The 12,541-nt window shown below is 42.4% G+C and overlaps 1 long non-coding RNA gene across 2 annotated transcripts in view; it reads left to right on the forward strand.

The window, feature by feature from the left end:
- The first annotated feature begins 6,062 nt into the window (after positions 1-6,062).
- The window catches only part of LOC120400034, a 41,652-nt gene continuing 35,173 nt past the window's right edge, over positions 6,063-12,541 (forward strand). The window contains exons 1-2 of one of the 2 annotated variants that reach the window (XR_005595484.1): positions 6,063-6,132; positions 7,273-7,375. This is a non-coding gene — a long non-coding RNA (uncharacterized LOC120400034). Of the gene's footprint in view, positions 6,133-7,258; positions 7,376-12,541 lie in introns of both variants that reach the window. The other variant, XR_005595483.1, reaches the window with a different exon arrangement.

Here is a 12,541-nt window from a genome sequence, read left to right on the forward strand (position 1 = left end):
ACCCTGAAAAACACATTCCCCAAAGATAACAGGAACATTCTGACCCATCTTAAGGATAAGGGCAGGATAACAGCATGATGAATATAGATGTTTTGATCAAACCTACAGGTACAAGACAAGGGGTGGCACCCTAATACATCAGAGGGTGGCAGCCTGATACGTCAAGGGTGATATGTAACTTGTAATTATTGGTGTATAAAGATGTATCTCAGAGGGAGTGTCTTTGTCCAGCCAAGGGTGCAATGGAAAGTCCCACCACTCACTGAGCTGTGTCCATTGTCATGGGTATACATGTGCTAGTGTAACTGTAGACATTGATCCAGGGAGCTAGGACTGTGCTTTGCTGACAATAAACCTGACCAAACACCTTTGCTCCTTCATGGATTTTATAGTCATTGGGCAGTTCGCTTGAGATCTGCTATGCCAGCTATCTTTGCAGAGCTGGGCCAACACACAGGGAGAACACACACAGCCAAACATCTGACGACAGCTCCCAGGTTCTACTATAAGGCCATCTTGGTCAGACTATATCTCCCATGAGCTACTAAAGTTTCCCCTCTTGGTGAGGTGTGGAGTTGCATCATAGCAGTCATAAGGCCACAGTGCATCTTCTGAGATAAAATTTGGCTGGGGCACCTGGCTCATAGAGAAGAATGAGAGGTATTATAGCAGTATTTCAGACAGTAAATATTTCTTTTTGATCAAAAGTGTTTGGTTTTTGGTGTTTTGGTTTTTCAATTAAAAATTTAATTTTCCACAGAAAGCAGAGATTGTCAGAAAAAAAAATTGATGGAAAATATTTGATCAATACTAATTTGGTCTCTCACAGTGCTCCTCTGTACTAACTCCTTCTGTATTATGTCCAAAAAACTTCCCTTCTCCAGTACCAGGAGGAATGACTGTTGCCTTGTATCTCAGTATATTAGGTTAATCAACGGTGGACCTATTGACGGTCCCACAGTAGTTTTGAGAGGATGGGAAGCAGGCCTTTATTTGCTGAGGACCCACAGCTGTGGAAATCTCTCCCCACAAAATTATATCACTGGCAGTCTTCAGGTCTAGGTATAAAACTAGTTTGTTTGTTTTTTATTTTTGTTATTTACAGTGTGAGGTTCCGTGGTTGTTGAGAGTTTTCAGCCTGGGTTCAACGCTGGCAATTCATCAGGCATGTTGCCTACTAACTGTAAATGATGTGGTAAGGCATCCAAGTGTGTGTGTGTGTGTGAGATGATGATGGTTGATGTGTTAGGCATCCAAATGACTTCCCGTGGGTGGGTGGGTGTAAATTAAAGGTTTCAATTCTTGTTGAGACAATATTCTTTAAAAACAATTACCAGTCCTGGTGTAAGAGCAGAGAAAAGGATGAACTTCAGAAAAACCACTGTATGGACAATAGCAACATGTTGGCATTCATCATGAATCCAACTCTAATTTATTTGCATATTTTAATTGTAGTACACACCAGCATCTCAGCTATATGAGTATGTGCTCTGTAGTTTTCATGAGTGCTAGACTCTATGCACATCTTTAGCATCACTCATCTCCCCAATTTTCTGCCCGATTACTGAAATATGGGAAGCATTTTGTGGGGGTGGCACATAAACCCAGTGGCAGTTTTCATCATTCTGTCAAAGGCAGGGAAATAATCAAAGAGCTACAGCAGAAAAACAAATGGCCAAATATCTTTTGAAGCGGGAGGTTCCAACTCATTGGAACTCTGTTTATTACAGGCCATATGCCTGAGTGATTCCTGTAACAGACAACTGTGTCTGACTATGGAAACAATTATAAAATCACCTGTGATGCATGAGGCCTGATTTACTGTAATTGTGTATAATTGCCAGAGAACAAAGAGAATAAGAATGTAAGGACTTTGAGGCTAATTCCAGAGGGATTCCTTTAAAAAATCATAGTATTTGTCTGAAGCTATTAATGTGCAGCACTAATTAGTTCACCAAAATAGCAGCAATGTGTAAATAGTGCTGTTGAATCAGCAAATGTGTTAGCTTAATACATAAAATCCTAGTGCTAGGAATCTTATGAGTCATTTACCCAGAAACCAGACCTCCACAATATTGCTATGCTTTTTCCTTTTGTCCTGGGCTATTTTCTAATTGTTAGAGAAAAATTAACCCGTTTTCAGGGAGGATGAGCAGTTGACTAACCGCACGCAGAAAAGAGAAGTTAGATACCCAGATATGTTGTTTACATGAAGGATGACACTAGGGTGACCAGATGTCCCAATTTTATAGGGACAGTCCCGATATTTGGGGCTTTTTCTTATACAGGCACCTATCACCCCCCACATCCATCCCAATTTTTCACATTTGCTATCTGGTCACCCTAGATGACACACAGAGCAATAGCACAATTTTTTTTTAAATTTCCATGTATGGTAATACTAATTCTACCTCACATTTTTTTAGAACTTTTCATCTGAAGATTCCCACACTGAAATACCAACTATACTCAGATTACTTATGGGTATGTCTATGCTACAATGAAAGGTGTTACTGCATCACTGGTGATATACCCATGCTAGCTTTAATCTAGCTCTCATGGCTAAAAATAGCAGTATAGTGTCAGATGCATGGGCTAGTAATGCATGCACACCCAGCATCCCTGGTGTCCTTGTACAGCCTGTACAGAATCCAACGCCACCCATCTACACTGCTGTTTTTAGCTTGTGCTAGTGTGGGTATGTGTACCAGTGCTGCAGTCGCCCCTCAGATTTCAGCGTAGACATACCCTTGATAATAGATACACCTACTACAGTTAAAATGCAATCACTTTGGGCCTAAAACCAGCAAATGCTATGCAACAGTCTACGCCGACAGGTGAAGAAGAATATTGTGCCAAATTCTGCCTTGATGTACAACCTGTCTAACACCATTGTCTTCACTAGAGTTGCAGTGGGTATTAACAAGCCAAATGTAGCTAATTGAAAGAGTTTAGTGATCAGAGGATCACACTAATCAAAACTAAAGGCCATTTGACACGTTTCTTAGGCTTTTGGGCCTCTGAAATAGATTAGGGGTTTTTGTAATCACATTATATTTGTTTAACCCAGTGATCCCAATGAAATGGCATTTCAGGTTTCAAGGCTGACCTGGTACTGATTCAGCCCAATATAAGTGAGAAAGTATATTTACTTGCTGTCTAATGTTGTGTTTAAATTTCATGGTGCTGTATTGATGATTACTATTGACAGATATATTTGGTTAACTTCTTACTGGTTATGAGTAATGTTTGCAATGCATGTTGTATAAATGAGGAGGGGAAAGGTCAAGAGGGCAGAGCATGACATTTAGATCCAGGGTGATTGGTGTGCTAGAGAGAGAGTGAAATGAGGAACATTGGGAATGGAAGAGCAGAGTAAGGAAACAAATGGTGTAAAAAGCCTTTTTCTGACTTGGAGTTTCATTGGTCTCCACGCTGAATATCTCCTACCAAGAACACACAATGTTCAGAACTCAATTTCTATGCTTACAAACACCTTTCATTTGGGTGTTTTTGAAAAGATTAATAGTCAAGCAAAGATGCATGCTATCCTGCAAACTCGGGGTCTGTTCTAAAGCTATTTCAATAACAATTGTTTTACACTGTGCCCTTTCTCTTACTTTCACTCCCCCCGCCTCATCTTCTGCATATTTAGGGCCTGTCTGCCTCCTCTTCCTTGCCCCGTGGGACCCATCCTGGGACCCTCTTTCATTTCAGCAATACCAGTGACTTTATGAGCAAGGGCTGCAGTAACTTCTGCCCCTTTGTCCTGTCCCTGGCCAAGCCTTTGCAGTGGTCCCTTGGACACAACTCACTGTGCCAGTACATGTAACTCAACCCACCTCACCCCAATTAAAATATATGGAAAACATTTTGTTTCCCAAGTGTCTTCTATTGTAGTTATTTACTCCTCCCCCATTTAACACCCTGAGCCCCTCTCCCTTATTTTTAATTTGTCAGCCTTTTCCCTGGCATTTTATGTGTGTATTTAAGGTGGCTTTGCCCCTGTTTATATAGCTGAACTCCCGTAGCAGCACTTCATGCAGGGATGTGCTGTATAAATAAAATGAGTAATGGTGACAGGGAGATCTGCTTATTAGATTTGAAACATTGTCACATGAAGTGCCAGGAAGTTATCTAACACATCCCTCTCTTGGACCTCATGGTAAGCTATTCTAATGCGCTTCCAGTTCCTTAGTGCCAGTTGCCTCCCCCATCTTAGTTCTGAGGAAAGAAAAGGAGCTATGTAACTTTTTTCAAATGAAAATAATGATGTGCTTCTTCAGGTTTTGCAGAGAAAGCCCATGTTATCTAGCCTTTCTTCTCTTGTACCAATGAGGAAACCAGACACAGAAAATCTGTTTCTCAGAGGTAAAAATCCCATTTTACTGATTTGTATTAAAATGTGCAGTTTTTGCCTCTGGGTTGCATGAGGGTCCATTAATTATCCTGCTGTCTCTGAACCTATCTCCAAACAGTAGGGTGACCGCCTATTTTTAATAAAATTGCAGAGTTACAATTTTCCAGCTCACTGAGTTGCTAGTGTTTAAATATATTCAGAGGCCAGTGCCAGGCTGTCCTGCCTCCCCAATGCTGAGCTGTATTGAGGCAAGAGAGTAAGAAGGGAGCATATGGAGACAAAGAAAGGGAGCAGGAGAGGAAAAGGAAAGAGAACATAAGTTAGGGCTGATGAACCTGCTTACTTACACAGGGCTAGATTAGAGTGATAAGGTGGGTGAGGTAATATCTTTTTATTGGACTAATTTCTGTTGGTGAGAGAGAAGCCAATAAAAGATATTACCACACCCACCTTGTCTCTCTAATATCATGGGACCAGCACATCTACAACTACACTACATGGGGCTAGACTGTTTCTTTAGGCACAGCACTGAGCAAGCTGCATCATCTCAGGAGTAGCACAGAAGGACTGTGTTCCAGAGACGTCTTGCAATTCCTCCCGTGCTCGCCTCTTGCTCCAGAAGGAAGAAAGTTACTACAGTCCTTATTCATAAATTCCAAGGCCAGAAGGGACCATTGTGATCATCTAGTCTGACGTCCTGTATAACACAGGCCATAGAACTTCTCCAAAATAATTCCTAGAGCAGATGTTTCAGAAAAACATCCAAACTTGATTTTAAAATTGTCAGCGATGGAGAATCCAGCTCGACCCTGGGTATATAGTTCCAATGATTAATTACTCTCACTGTTAAAAATTTACACCTTATTTCCAGTCTGAATGTATCTAGTTTCAACATCCAGCCACTGGATCATGTGACACATTTCTCTGCTAAATTGAAGAGCCGATTATTACATATTTGTTCCCTATGTAGGTACTTCTAATCTGTAATCAAGTCACCCCTTAACATCCTCTTTGTTTAGCTAAAACAACAAGGAGTCCGGTGGCACCTGAAAGACTAGCAGATTTATTGGGGCATAAGCTTTCGTGGGTAAAAAGAAGTGAGTTTTTTTTACCCACGAAAGCTTATGCCCCAATAAATCTGTTAGTCTTTCAGGTGCCACCGGACTCCTTGTTGTTTTAGTGGATACAGACTAACACGGCTACCCCCTGATACTTTGTTTAGCTAAATAGACTGAGCTCCTTGGGTTTTGAAGAGATGAAGAGTACTTCCCTGCTGTGTCTGGCCAGCTACTCTCACCAATGAGTGGGGGTGTAGTAGAACAGTCTACACCTTTAAGGGCCTGCAGAGCCAGGGAGCAGCAAGCCCTGACCTAAGGACAAGCCCAGCAGACAAGTGTTGGGAACACCCTGATCCAGCTAAGCAGCAGATAATGATTGACTTTGATCCCCAGCTAGATGACATAAGTGAGGACAACCTCAGTGAGGAAGAGACAGGAGAGACAAACACTTCCCTGAGCAGCAGTAAGAGCATGCTGCAATGTGGCAGGTAGCTTCCTGGGATGGGCTGTACAAACCTCACACTGGGCCATAAGGGGTTAAGGACCTACAGCCAGCCCCACCCTGCCACACCTGCAGCAAATGTTTCATCTGGTGGAGGGATTAAAAGACAGGGAAACAGCTCAGTTGGTGGCAGACCTGGAAGATAGACCTCCAACAGTGCAATGAGAAGGCTGAAATGTCTAAGATAACTGCTCCCAAAGGGTTGAACATTGGTAATTCCTTTTTATTTTCTAGGTTTGGACTAATCCAGCAGGGGAAAGCCTTGGACTGAGCTGGCTTGGGGTCAGGGGGCAAAATAGGAAGTGGCCCAGGGAGAGCAGCCTTGGTTGCCAGGTTGCTGTTAGACCCAAAAGGCACTGGTTCAGAGCCTGGTGGAATAGATGGGGCTGGGCTCATCTACCTACAATCCACTTGCTGGTCCCTGGTTGTAGCTCTGACCACTAGGCAAAACTTTCTGACCACCCCCTGAGTGAGGACCATCACCCCAAACCCCCTGAGGCTAAGAGAGGGCTAGGACCCTGCAATATAGTCCAGGTTAGGACTATAACATTTGTTACTCTTCTTTCTTAATTTTAACTTTATTTTTTTGCATTTGTGTGGCAAAAGAATAAAAAAGTCTGTGCTGAAAGCTAAAACAGAGTTGGGTGTGGCTGAATGTTTTGTCCCCAACCAGGTGGACACAGGGGCGGCTCTACAAAGTAGGCTGCCCCAAGCAGCGCGGAGCGCTGCGCCGCCCTTCCCCAGTCCCGCGGCGGGTCCCCTCTTCCCGCGGCTCCGGCATCCTGGGGAGGGCGGCATTTGGCTCCGGTGGAGCTCCCGCCGGCATGCCTGCGGCAGGTCCACCGGAGCCCGGGCCGAGCGGACCTGCCGCAGTCAGGCCTGCGGGAGCTCAACCGGAGCCGCGGGAAGACGGGACCCGCCGCAGTCATGCCTGCGGCAGGTCCGCTCGTTCCGGGCTCCGGTGGACCTGCCGCAGGCATGCCGGCGGGAGCTCCACCGGAGCAAAATGACGCCCTCCCCAGGACGCCGCCCCAAGCGGGCGCTTGGCCCGCTGGTGCCTAGATCCGCCCCTGGGTGGACAGGTCCCCTAGACTACAGGGAAATAGTGGGGGATAGTGCAGATCCAAAGCTCTGCTCCCTCCTTGACTATTTGCTTGCTAGTAGGAGTATCTGGAGAGTAGGTCTGAACTGTGTAGTAGATCCAAAATCCAGATGGATTTTGCTTTGCCAAGTGTGTGGGAGGGTGCTTTGTGAATTCTATCACTTTGGTTTGGCTGACTAAGATAAGGGCACAACTGAGTCCATAGTTTTCTTGCTAAATGTCCCCTATTGAAATAGTTTGCCTTTGGCAGAGTGCCTCCTCTAAAATGAGAGATCTCCTATCAGTTGGGAAGACAGAACAGAGGGCAGTCAAGCAGGAGGGAGAAAATTGATGAGGAGAAGAAGAGAGAAAAGGTAATAAGGTTATTTAAATAAGGAATAAAAGAAAAAAAGTGAAGACACCTGCAGTCATGTTACTATAGTTTGTCATCCTGATAATTCTGAGCAAAATTTCCTACTGGCCTTACTTTGTGTAATATGGCAAATGTTTTAGGTTTTAATTATTTTATTGATACAATATTGCATAACCCAGGCTCAATCAGTTTATTAATCAAAGATAGATTAGCACAATTCAGAAAGGCCAATACATTACAAACCAATCTGGAGAACCGTTTCACAGCACTTAGATATTTCAGTTTGTCCTAAAGTGCCAGCTCAACTCTACTCATACTATCCAAGATTTATACACCAGTTTGTTCTTGTTGCTTATCTTGTTTTGAACATAGCATTTCAAAAGTCAGCATTGAGCCCTCTTTTGTTTGCAGTTGTCATGGATGTGACAAGTGGAAATGTATGAAGGGAGTCACACTGGAGCATATTGTTGCTGATGACTTAGTGATATGTGTGGAAGATTGAACAGTGGCAAACACAGTTTTGTTCAGGCAGGATTTAGAGTAAATGTTGGTAAGACTGAGGCTTTGATAGCTAATGAAGGAGAACAGTCCACCCTAAAGGATACTGAAGGCAGAGAGCTTAGAAGAATGAGAGAATTTAAATACAGTGGTGCCCTCCTGAGTGATGTCCAGCCTCTTACCAAAGCTGCTTGGTGTAAGTGTTGGAAGCTGATCCCAGTTCTGTGATAAAAAGATACCAATAAAGTTAAAAGGCAGAGTGTATAAAACTGTAATTCAACCCATCCTGATGTACAGAATAGAGTCCTGGTCAGCCACAAGACTAGAAATCCGCATTCTCTGCACTACTGAAATGAAGATGTTGAGATGGTCAAATGGTTGAACAATCCATGATAGGCAACAAAATGAGATTGTGAGAGGGTGTAATGTGGGTTGCCCCAATTGAAGACAGGTTGTGGGAGGCTAGGATGGTATGAACAACTCCATCAGAGACCCATCAGTTATAGGAGTAGGATGGCCCTTGCAATGGTCATGGACAGAAGATAACTAAGGAGGAGTCCAAAGATTTGGTATGTTGTCCAGATATCAACAGACCTTAAAAACACCAATCTGCTCAACAGCCAGGTGTACAATCATGAGTTTTGGAAGAAAGCTATAAAAGTCACTGATCCCAAATAAGGAAGTAGCAATGAAGAAGATTTCAAAGTCAGCAAAGCTTAAAGACATCTGCGCTAGCTGTACTTTGTACAGAGAGTGTGTTAGTAAAGCATCATCAACAACATCCATTTTATCCTGTGTTTTTTGGTATGTGTCTGCACCTAGCACTGAAGTTACATCACTTCACATTTCCCTTGGTTGAACAACTTAGGATAAGTAAAAAGAATTCTGGGAAAAGTTTAACATGAATACAATTACAACTTTGCATAAGTACATAACATTCAGAAAATACATGATATACCTTTCTTGTTTACTACTAGCTATTTTCTTATCTTAGGCTTTGTCTACACTAAAAGCTGGAGGTATGATTCCCCTGCTAATGTACACATACTCTCACTAGCTTTTATAGTATAAATAGCAATGTAGCTGCAGTAGTACAGGTAGGAGTGGCATAGCTGTGCTGGGCTGAATATATACTTGGTTTCAGACAGGTTTGTACTCTGCACAGCCCATCCATGCCTTTGCTGCTGCTAGCAATGTTACCCTAGTAACAGTGCTATTTATACTCCTGCTAGTTCCATGATAGCTAGTGCAAGTATTTTTACACAAGCAGAGAAATCACATCCCTAGCTCCTAGTATAGACGTAGCTACCCTGGGCTAAGAGAACAAGGTCTTTTAGCTCAGATGGTAGGATCTCATGTATTAATATCCAGAGGTTCCAGGTTCTATCCTTGCTGCTGACAGCTCACCTATGGGCATCTATGCTATGCATGTATTTGCCAAACTGCAGCAACAAGTATGTTCTCTCCCAAAACTGTTCAGGCAGATCTGAAAGAACATTTTCTTCTCTCCCTCACAAGCACACACACATGGTGTCTAACATTTCAACATTGGTGTCTGGTTTCATAGTTCAGTTATTTTTTGTGTAAAGACAATTGGAGTTTGACAGACTTTATAGTGCAAATGCAGAAAAGGAATCACCTAATAATGTGGGCTAGAAACCAGATGAAAGTATTGGGGTAATTAATTGCTATATATTCCATACAACTCTGTATGAAACAGCAAGAGACCTCAGCAAACCACATTGCACAGGAGTATATGATGGCCTAGGAATAACACTGGAAATGCAGAAGAATATTTTTAAATCCTATTGAGTAATTCTATAACTTTTTTTTAAAAAGTTAGAAATTTGGTTATTAACTGCCTGGAGGGTTTAAATGAAGCGTCTTCCCCTTCCCTTCCCTCCTCCTTCCCCAGGAAAAAAAAAACATACTTACCAAATGACTGAATTGAAATACACAACTTAACTGAGCAATTATGCTTTATAATTTCCTGTAAACACTTTGAATTCTATTGTCCTTTCTGGCCAGGTAGGACCAGCGTGTGATGAAGCTGGGTACAGGAGAGCAGTTGTGCAGGGCACACAAAAATGTGCTTCTGTTTGCACAGCCTCACAGAGGATGGTCAAAATGGCAGTGCTTCCCTGAGCATAGGGCTGCTCAGGGCTGGTACCACTGCCTGACCTAGACTCACCAGAGAGGCAAGGCCAAAGAACCATTTATTCTCCAGGCACCCAGCAAAGCCACGCCCATGTGGAGCCACACATGCACTCAGTCCCACAGTTACCTGACTTCAATGGGAGGTGAGGACTTTCAGCACATTGCAGGGTCGAGCCCTAAAATGCTAGGCAGCAGCAGTGAGAGCTTCTTTGCATGGTTCTTCCAATGTGTATCAATTTTGACCTGCAGGTTACAGGTATCACCCTATGAGAGAGAGAGAGAGAGGGTAGGTCAGTGTCCACACTCATTCATTCCTTAGCAAGACTGCTAGCAAAAGTGCCAGCTCTCAGAAGTTGCAATGTTGGCACCTGTGTTGTTTAAAATCTGCCTGAGTGTTAGCAGCAAAGAGTTTTGTGGCACCTTATAGACTAACAGACTTTTGGGAGCATGAGCTTTCGTGGGTGAATACCCAGTTCGTCGGATGCATGCCTGAGTGTTATGACTTCATCATATTCCTGGAGGCAAACCACTGCCCTGCACACATCCCTGCTTACTGTAGCTGTCTGCTACCATACAGAGATTCACCAAAGATGGTGTGTGTGAGCTGCTTGGGATAGATTTATGATATAGTAGCAAAGCGCCTAGGAGTCTCTCATTTATTTTAAGACAGACTGATATTGCACATCTCTTTGAGGGTGACTAATGTTGAAGATGGATGGCTGTCAGAGATGCAGTTATTTTTTTCATTTTTGATAAATACACAATTACAATAGTTCTAGTTTTAAGGTGTGGTGGGTTGTTGTTTTTTTCCCAGTGGTTGACAAAGGTTAGCTGTCAAAACACAGGCAAATGATGCCCATTTCCAATCCCAATTCTCCCTCAGTTACATTTATAATGAAACACAATCTCAGAACAGTAACGGAAGAAACATTTAGCATCTTAAAAATGAGCTTTAGGTTGCTTTGAAAAATCTGGTTGCCCATTATTATGCAACCTTTCTAGGAGATGTACAATATTTCTGGCATATTGTGGTATTACTATGCAGTATTCTTCTGAGCCTTGCTCAGAAATATGAATAATCTGTAGCTGGAGAGACTGAAAGATGGCATTACAGATCAAGAAGAACTGATGTATTTGGAAGATCTTTCTTGTGTGAGAAAATCTTCAATTTATGCTATAAATAGAAAATGAGGCTACTTGACCAAAACATTTTTAAAGAGATACTGTTAAAGCTGGTGGCATAAAATTTGACCTATTTTGTTTTTTCTTTAAACTCTTAGAGTTTGCAAACTCCACATCTCCACATACGCACAAAATGCCTCAATGTTTTCACTGTACAGGGCCAGATTCTACCCTTTTAACTCACATTACATAACACCTTCTTCTGCAATCATTACTATTTAACATTTATATTGTGGTAGTCCCTAGAAACCTCAACCAGGCCCTGACCCCATCATGCTAGGTATTGTACAAATACATAATAACAGTCTTCAACCCAAAGAGCTTATAAGTAGCATTTTTGATTGAAATGGGAATGTTCAGAGCATGGTGCTACTCAATATGAATAAGGGTGACAGAGTCTGACCCTAAGGGTACGTCTGTACAGCAATCAGGAGGTGTGACTGAAGTATGTGTGGACATACCCATGCTAGCTTTGATTGAACCAGCTTGCTAAAAATAACTGTGTAGTCATGGCAGCTTCGGCTAGCCACCCCAGTATGCAGGGTGCCAGGCAGGATTGTACTCAGGCAGCTAACCCACGATGCCATGGCTACATTGAACTAGCTCACTAAAAATAGAAATCCAAACTAGCTCAGGTATGCCTACACATGCCACAATCACACTGCTGGTTGCAGTATCGATGCACTGTAAGTATCAGCTGCTGAGAACCCATAATTAACCCCACAAATGGGTATACACACATGCTGTAGAGGGAGACGGACAGATTCTGATACAGTGATGTAAATCTGTTATTCCTTTGAGGTTGATGGAGTTACTCTTGATTTTACACTGGGGTAAATGAGATTAGAAACTGTCTCCAGTCTGATAAGGGAGCAGATTTCCATTTCAGGCTTCCAAGGGGCTTACAGCAGTAAATCAAACAATTTTTTTAATTATGAAAAATGTTTCCAATTTTTTTTAAAGAACATAAAATAAATTAACAAATGGCACTTTCAAGCTACGGTGGATGTAATAATTACAAATGGATTTAAATTATGTGAAGCACAAATTGTTCATTGCATTTTTTTTCCAGTGCTAATATGGCTCACTGTTTCTGGCCTCTGCAGGCATCATCTTTGATGGATACAAGTTAAATTTTGTGCCTCTCGAGAGGAAGAAGGCAATTTCATTGCAGTTGGGTCTTCTGCAGACAGCAACAGCTATAAAATCATTAGTCATACCAGTTAATCACAAAAGTCCTAACTGCATTAGTGGAAGACTGAGCAGAGACAGATTGCTGCTGTTTTGGTTGTTATCTACTGTCCATATTTATTTCTAATATCAGACAAGG

Source organism: Mauremys reevesii, linkage group 3 (assembly GCF_016161935.1).
Source record: "Mauremys reevesii isolate NIE-2019 linkage group 3, ASM1616193v1, whole genome shotgun sequence".
Lineage (NCBI taxonomy): Eukaryota > Metazoa > Chordata > Testudines > Geoemydidae > Mauremys > Mauremys reevesii.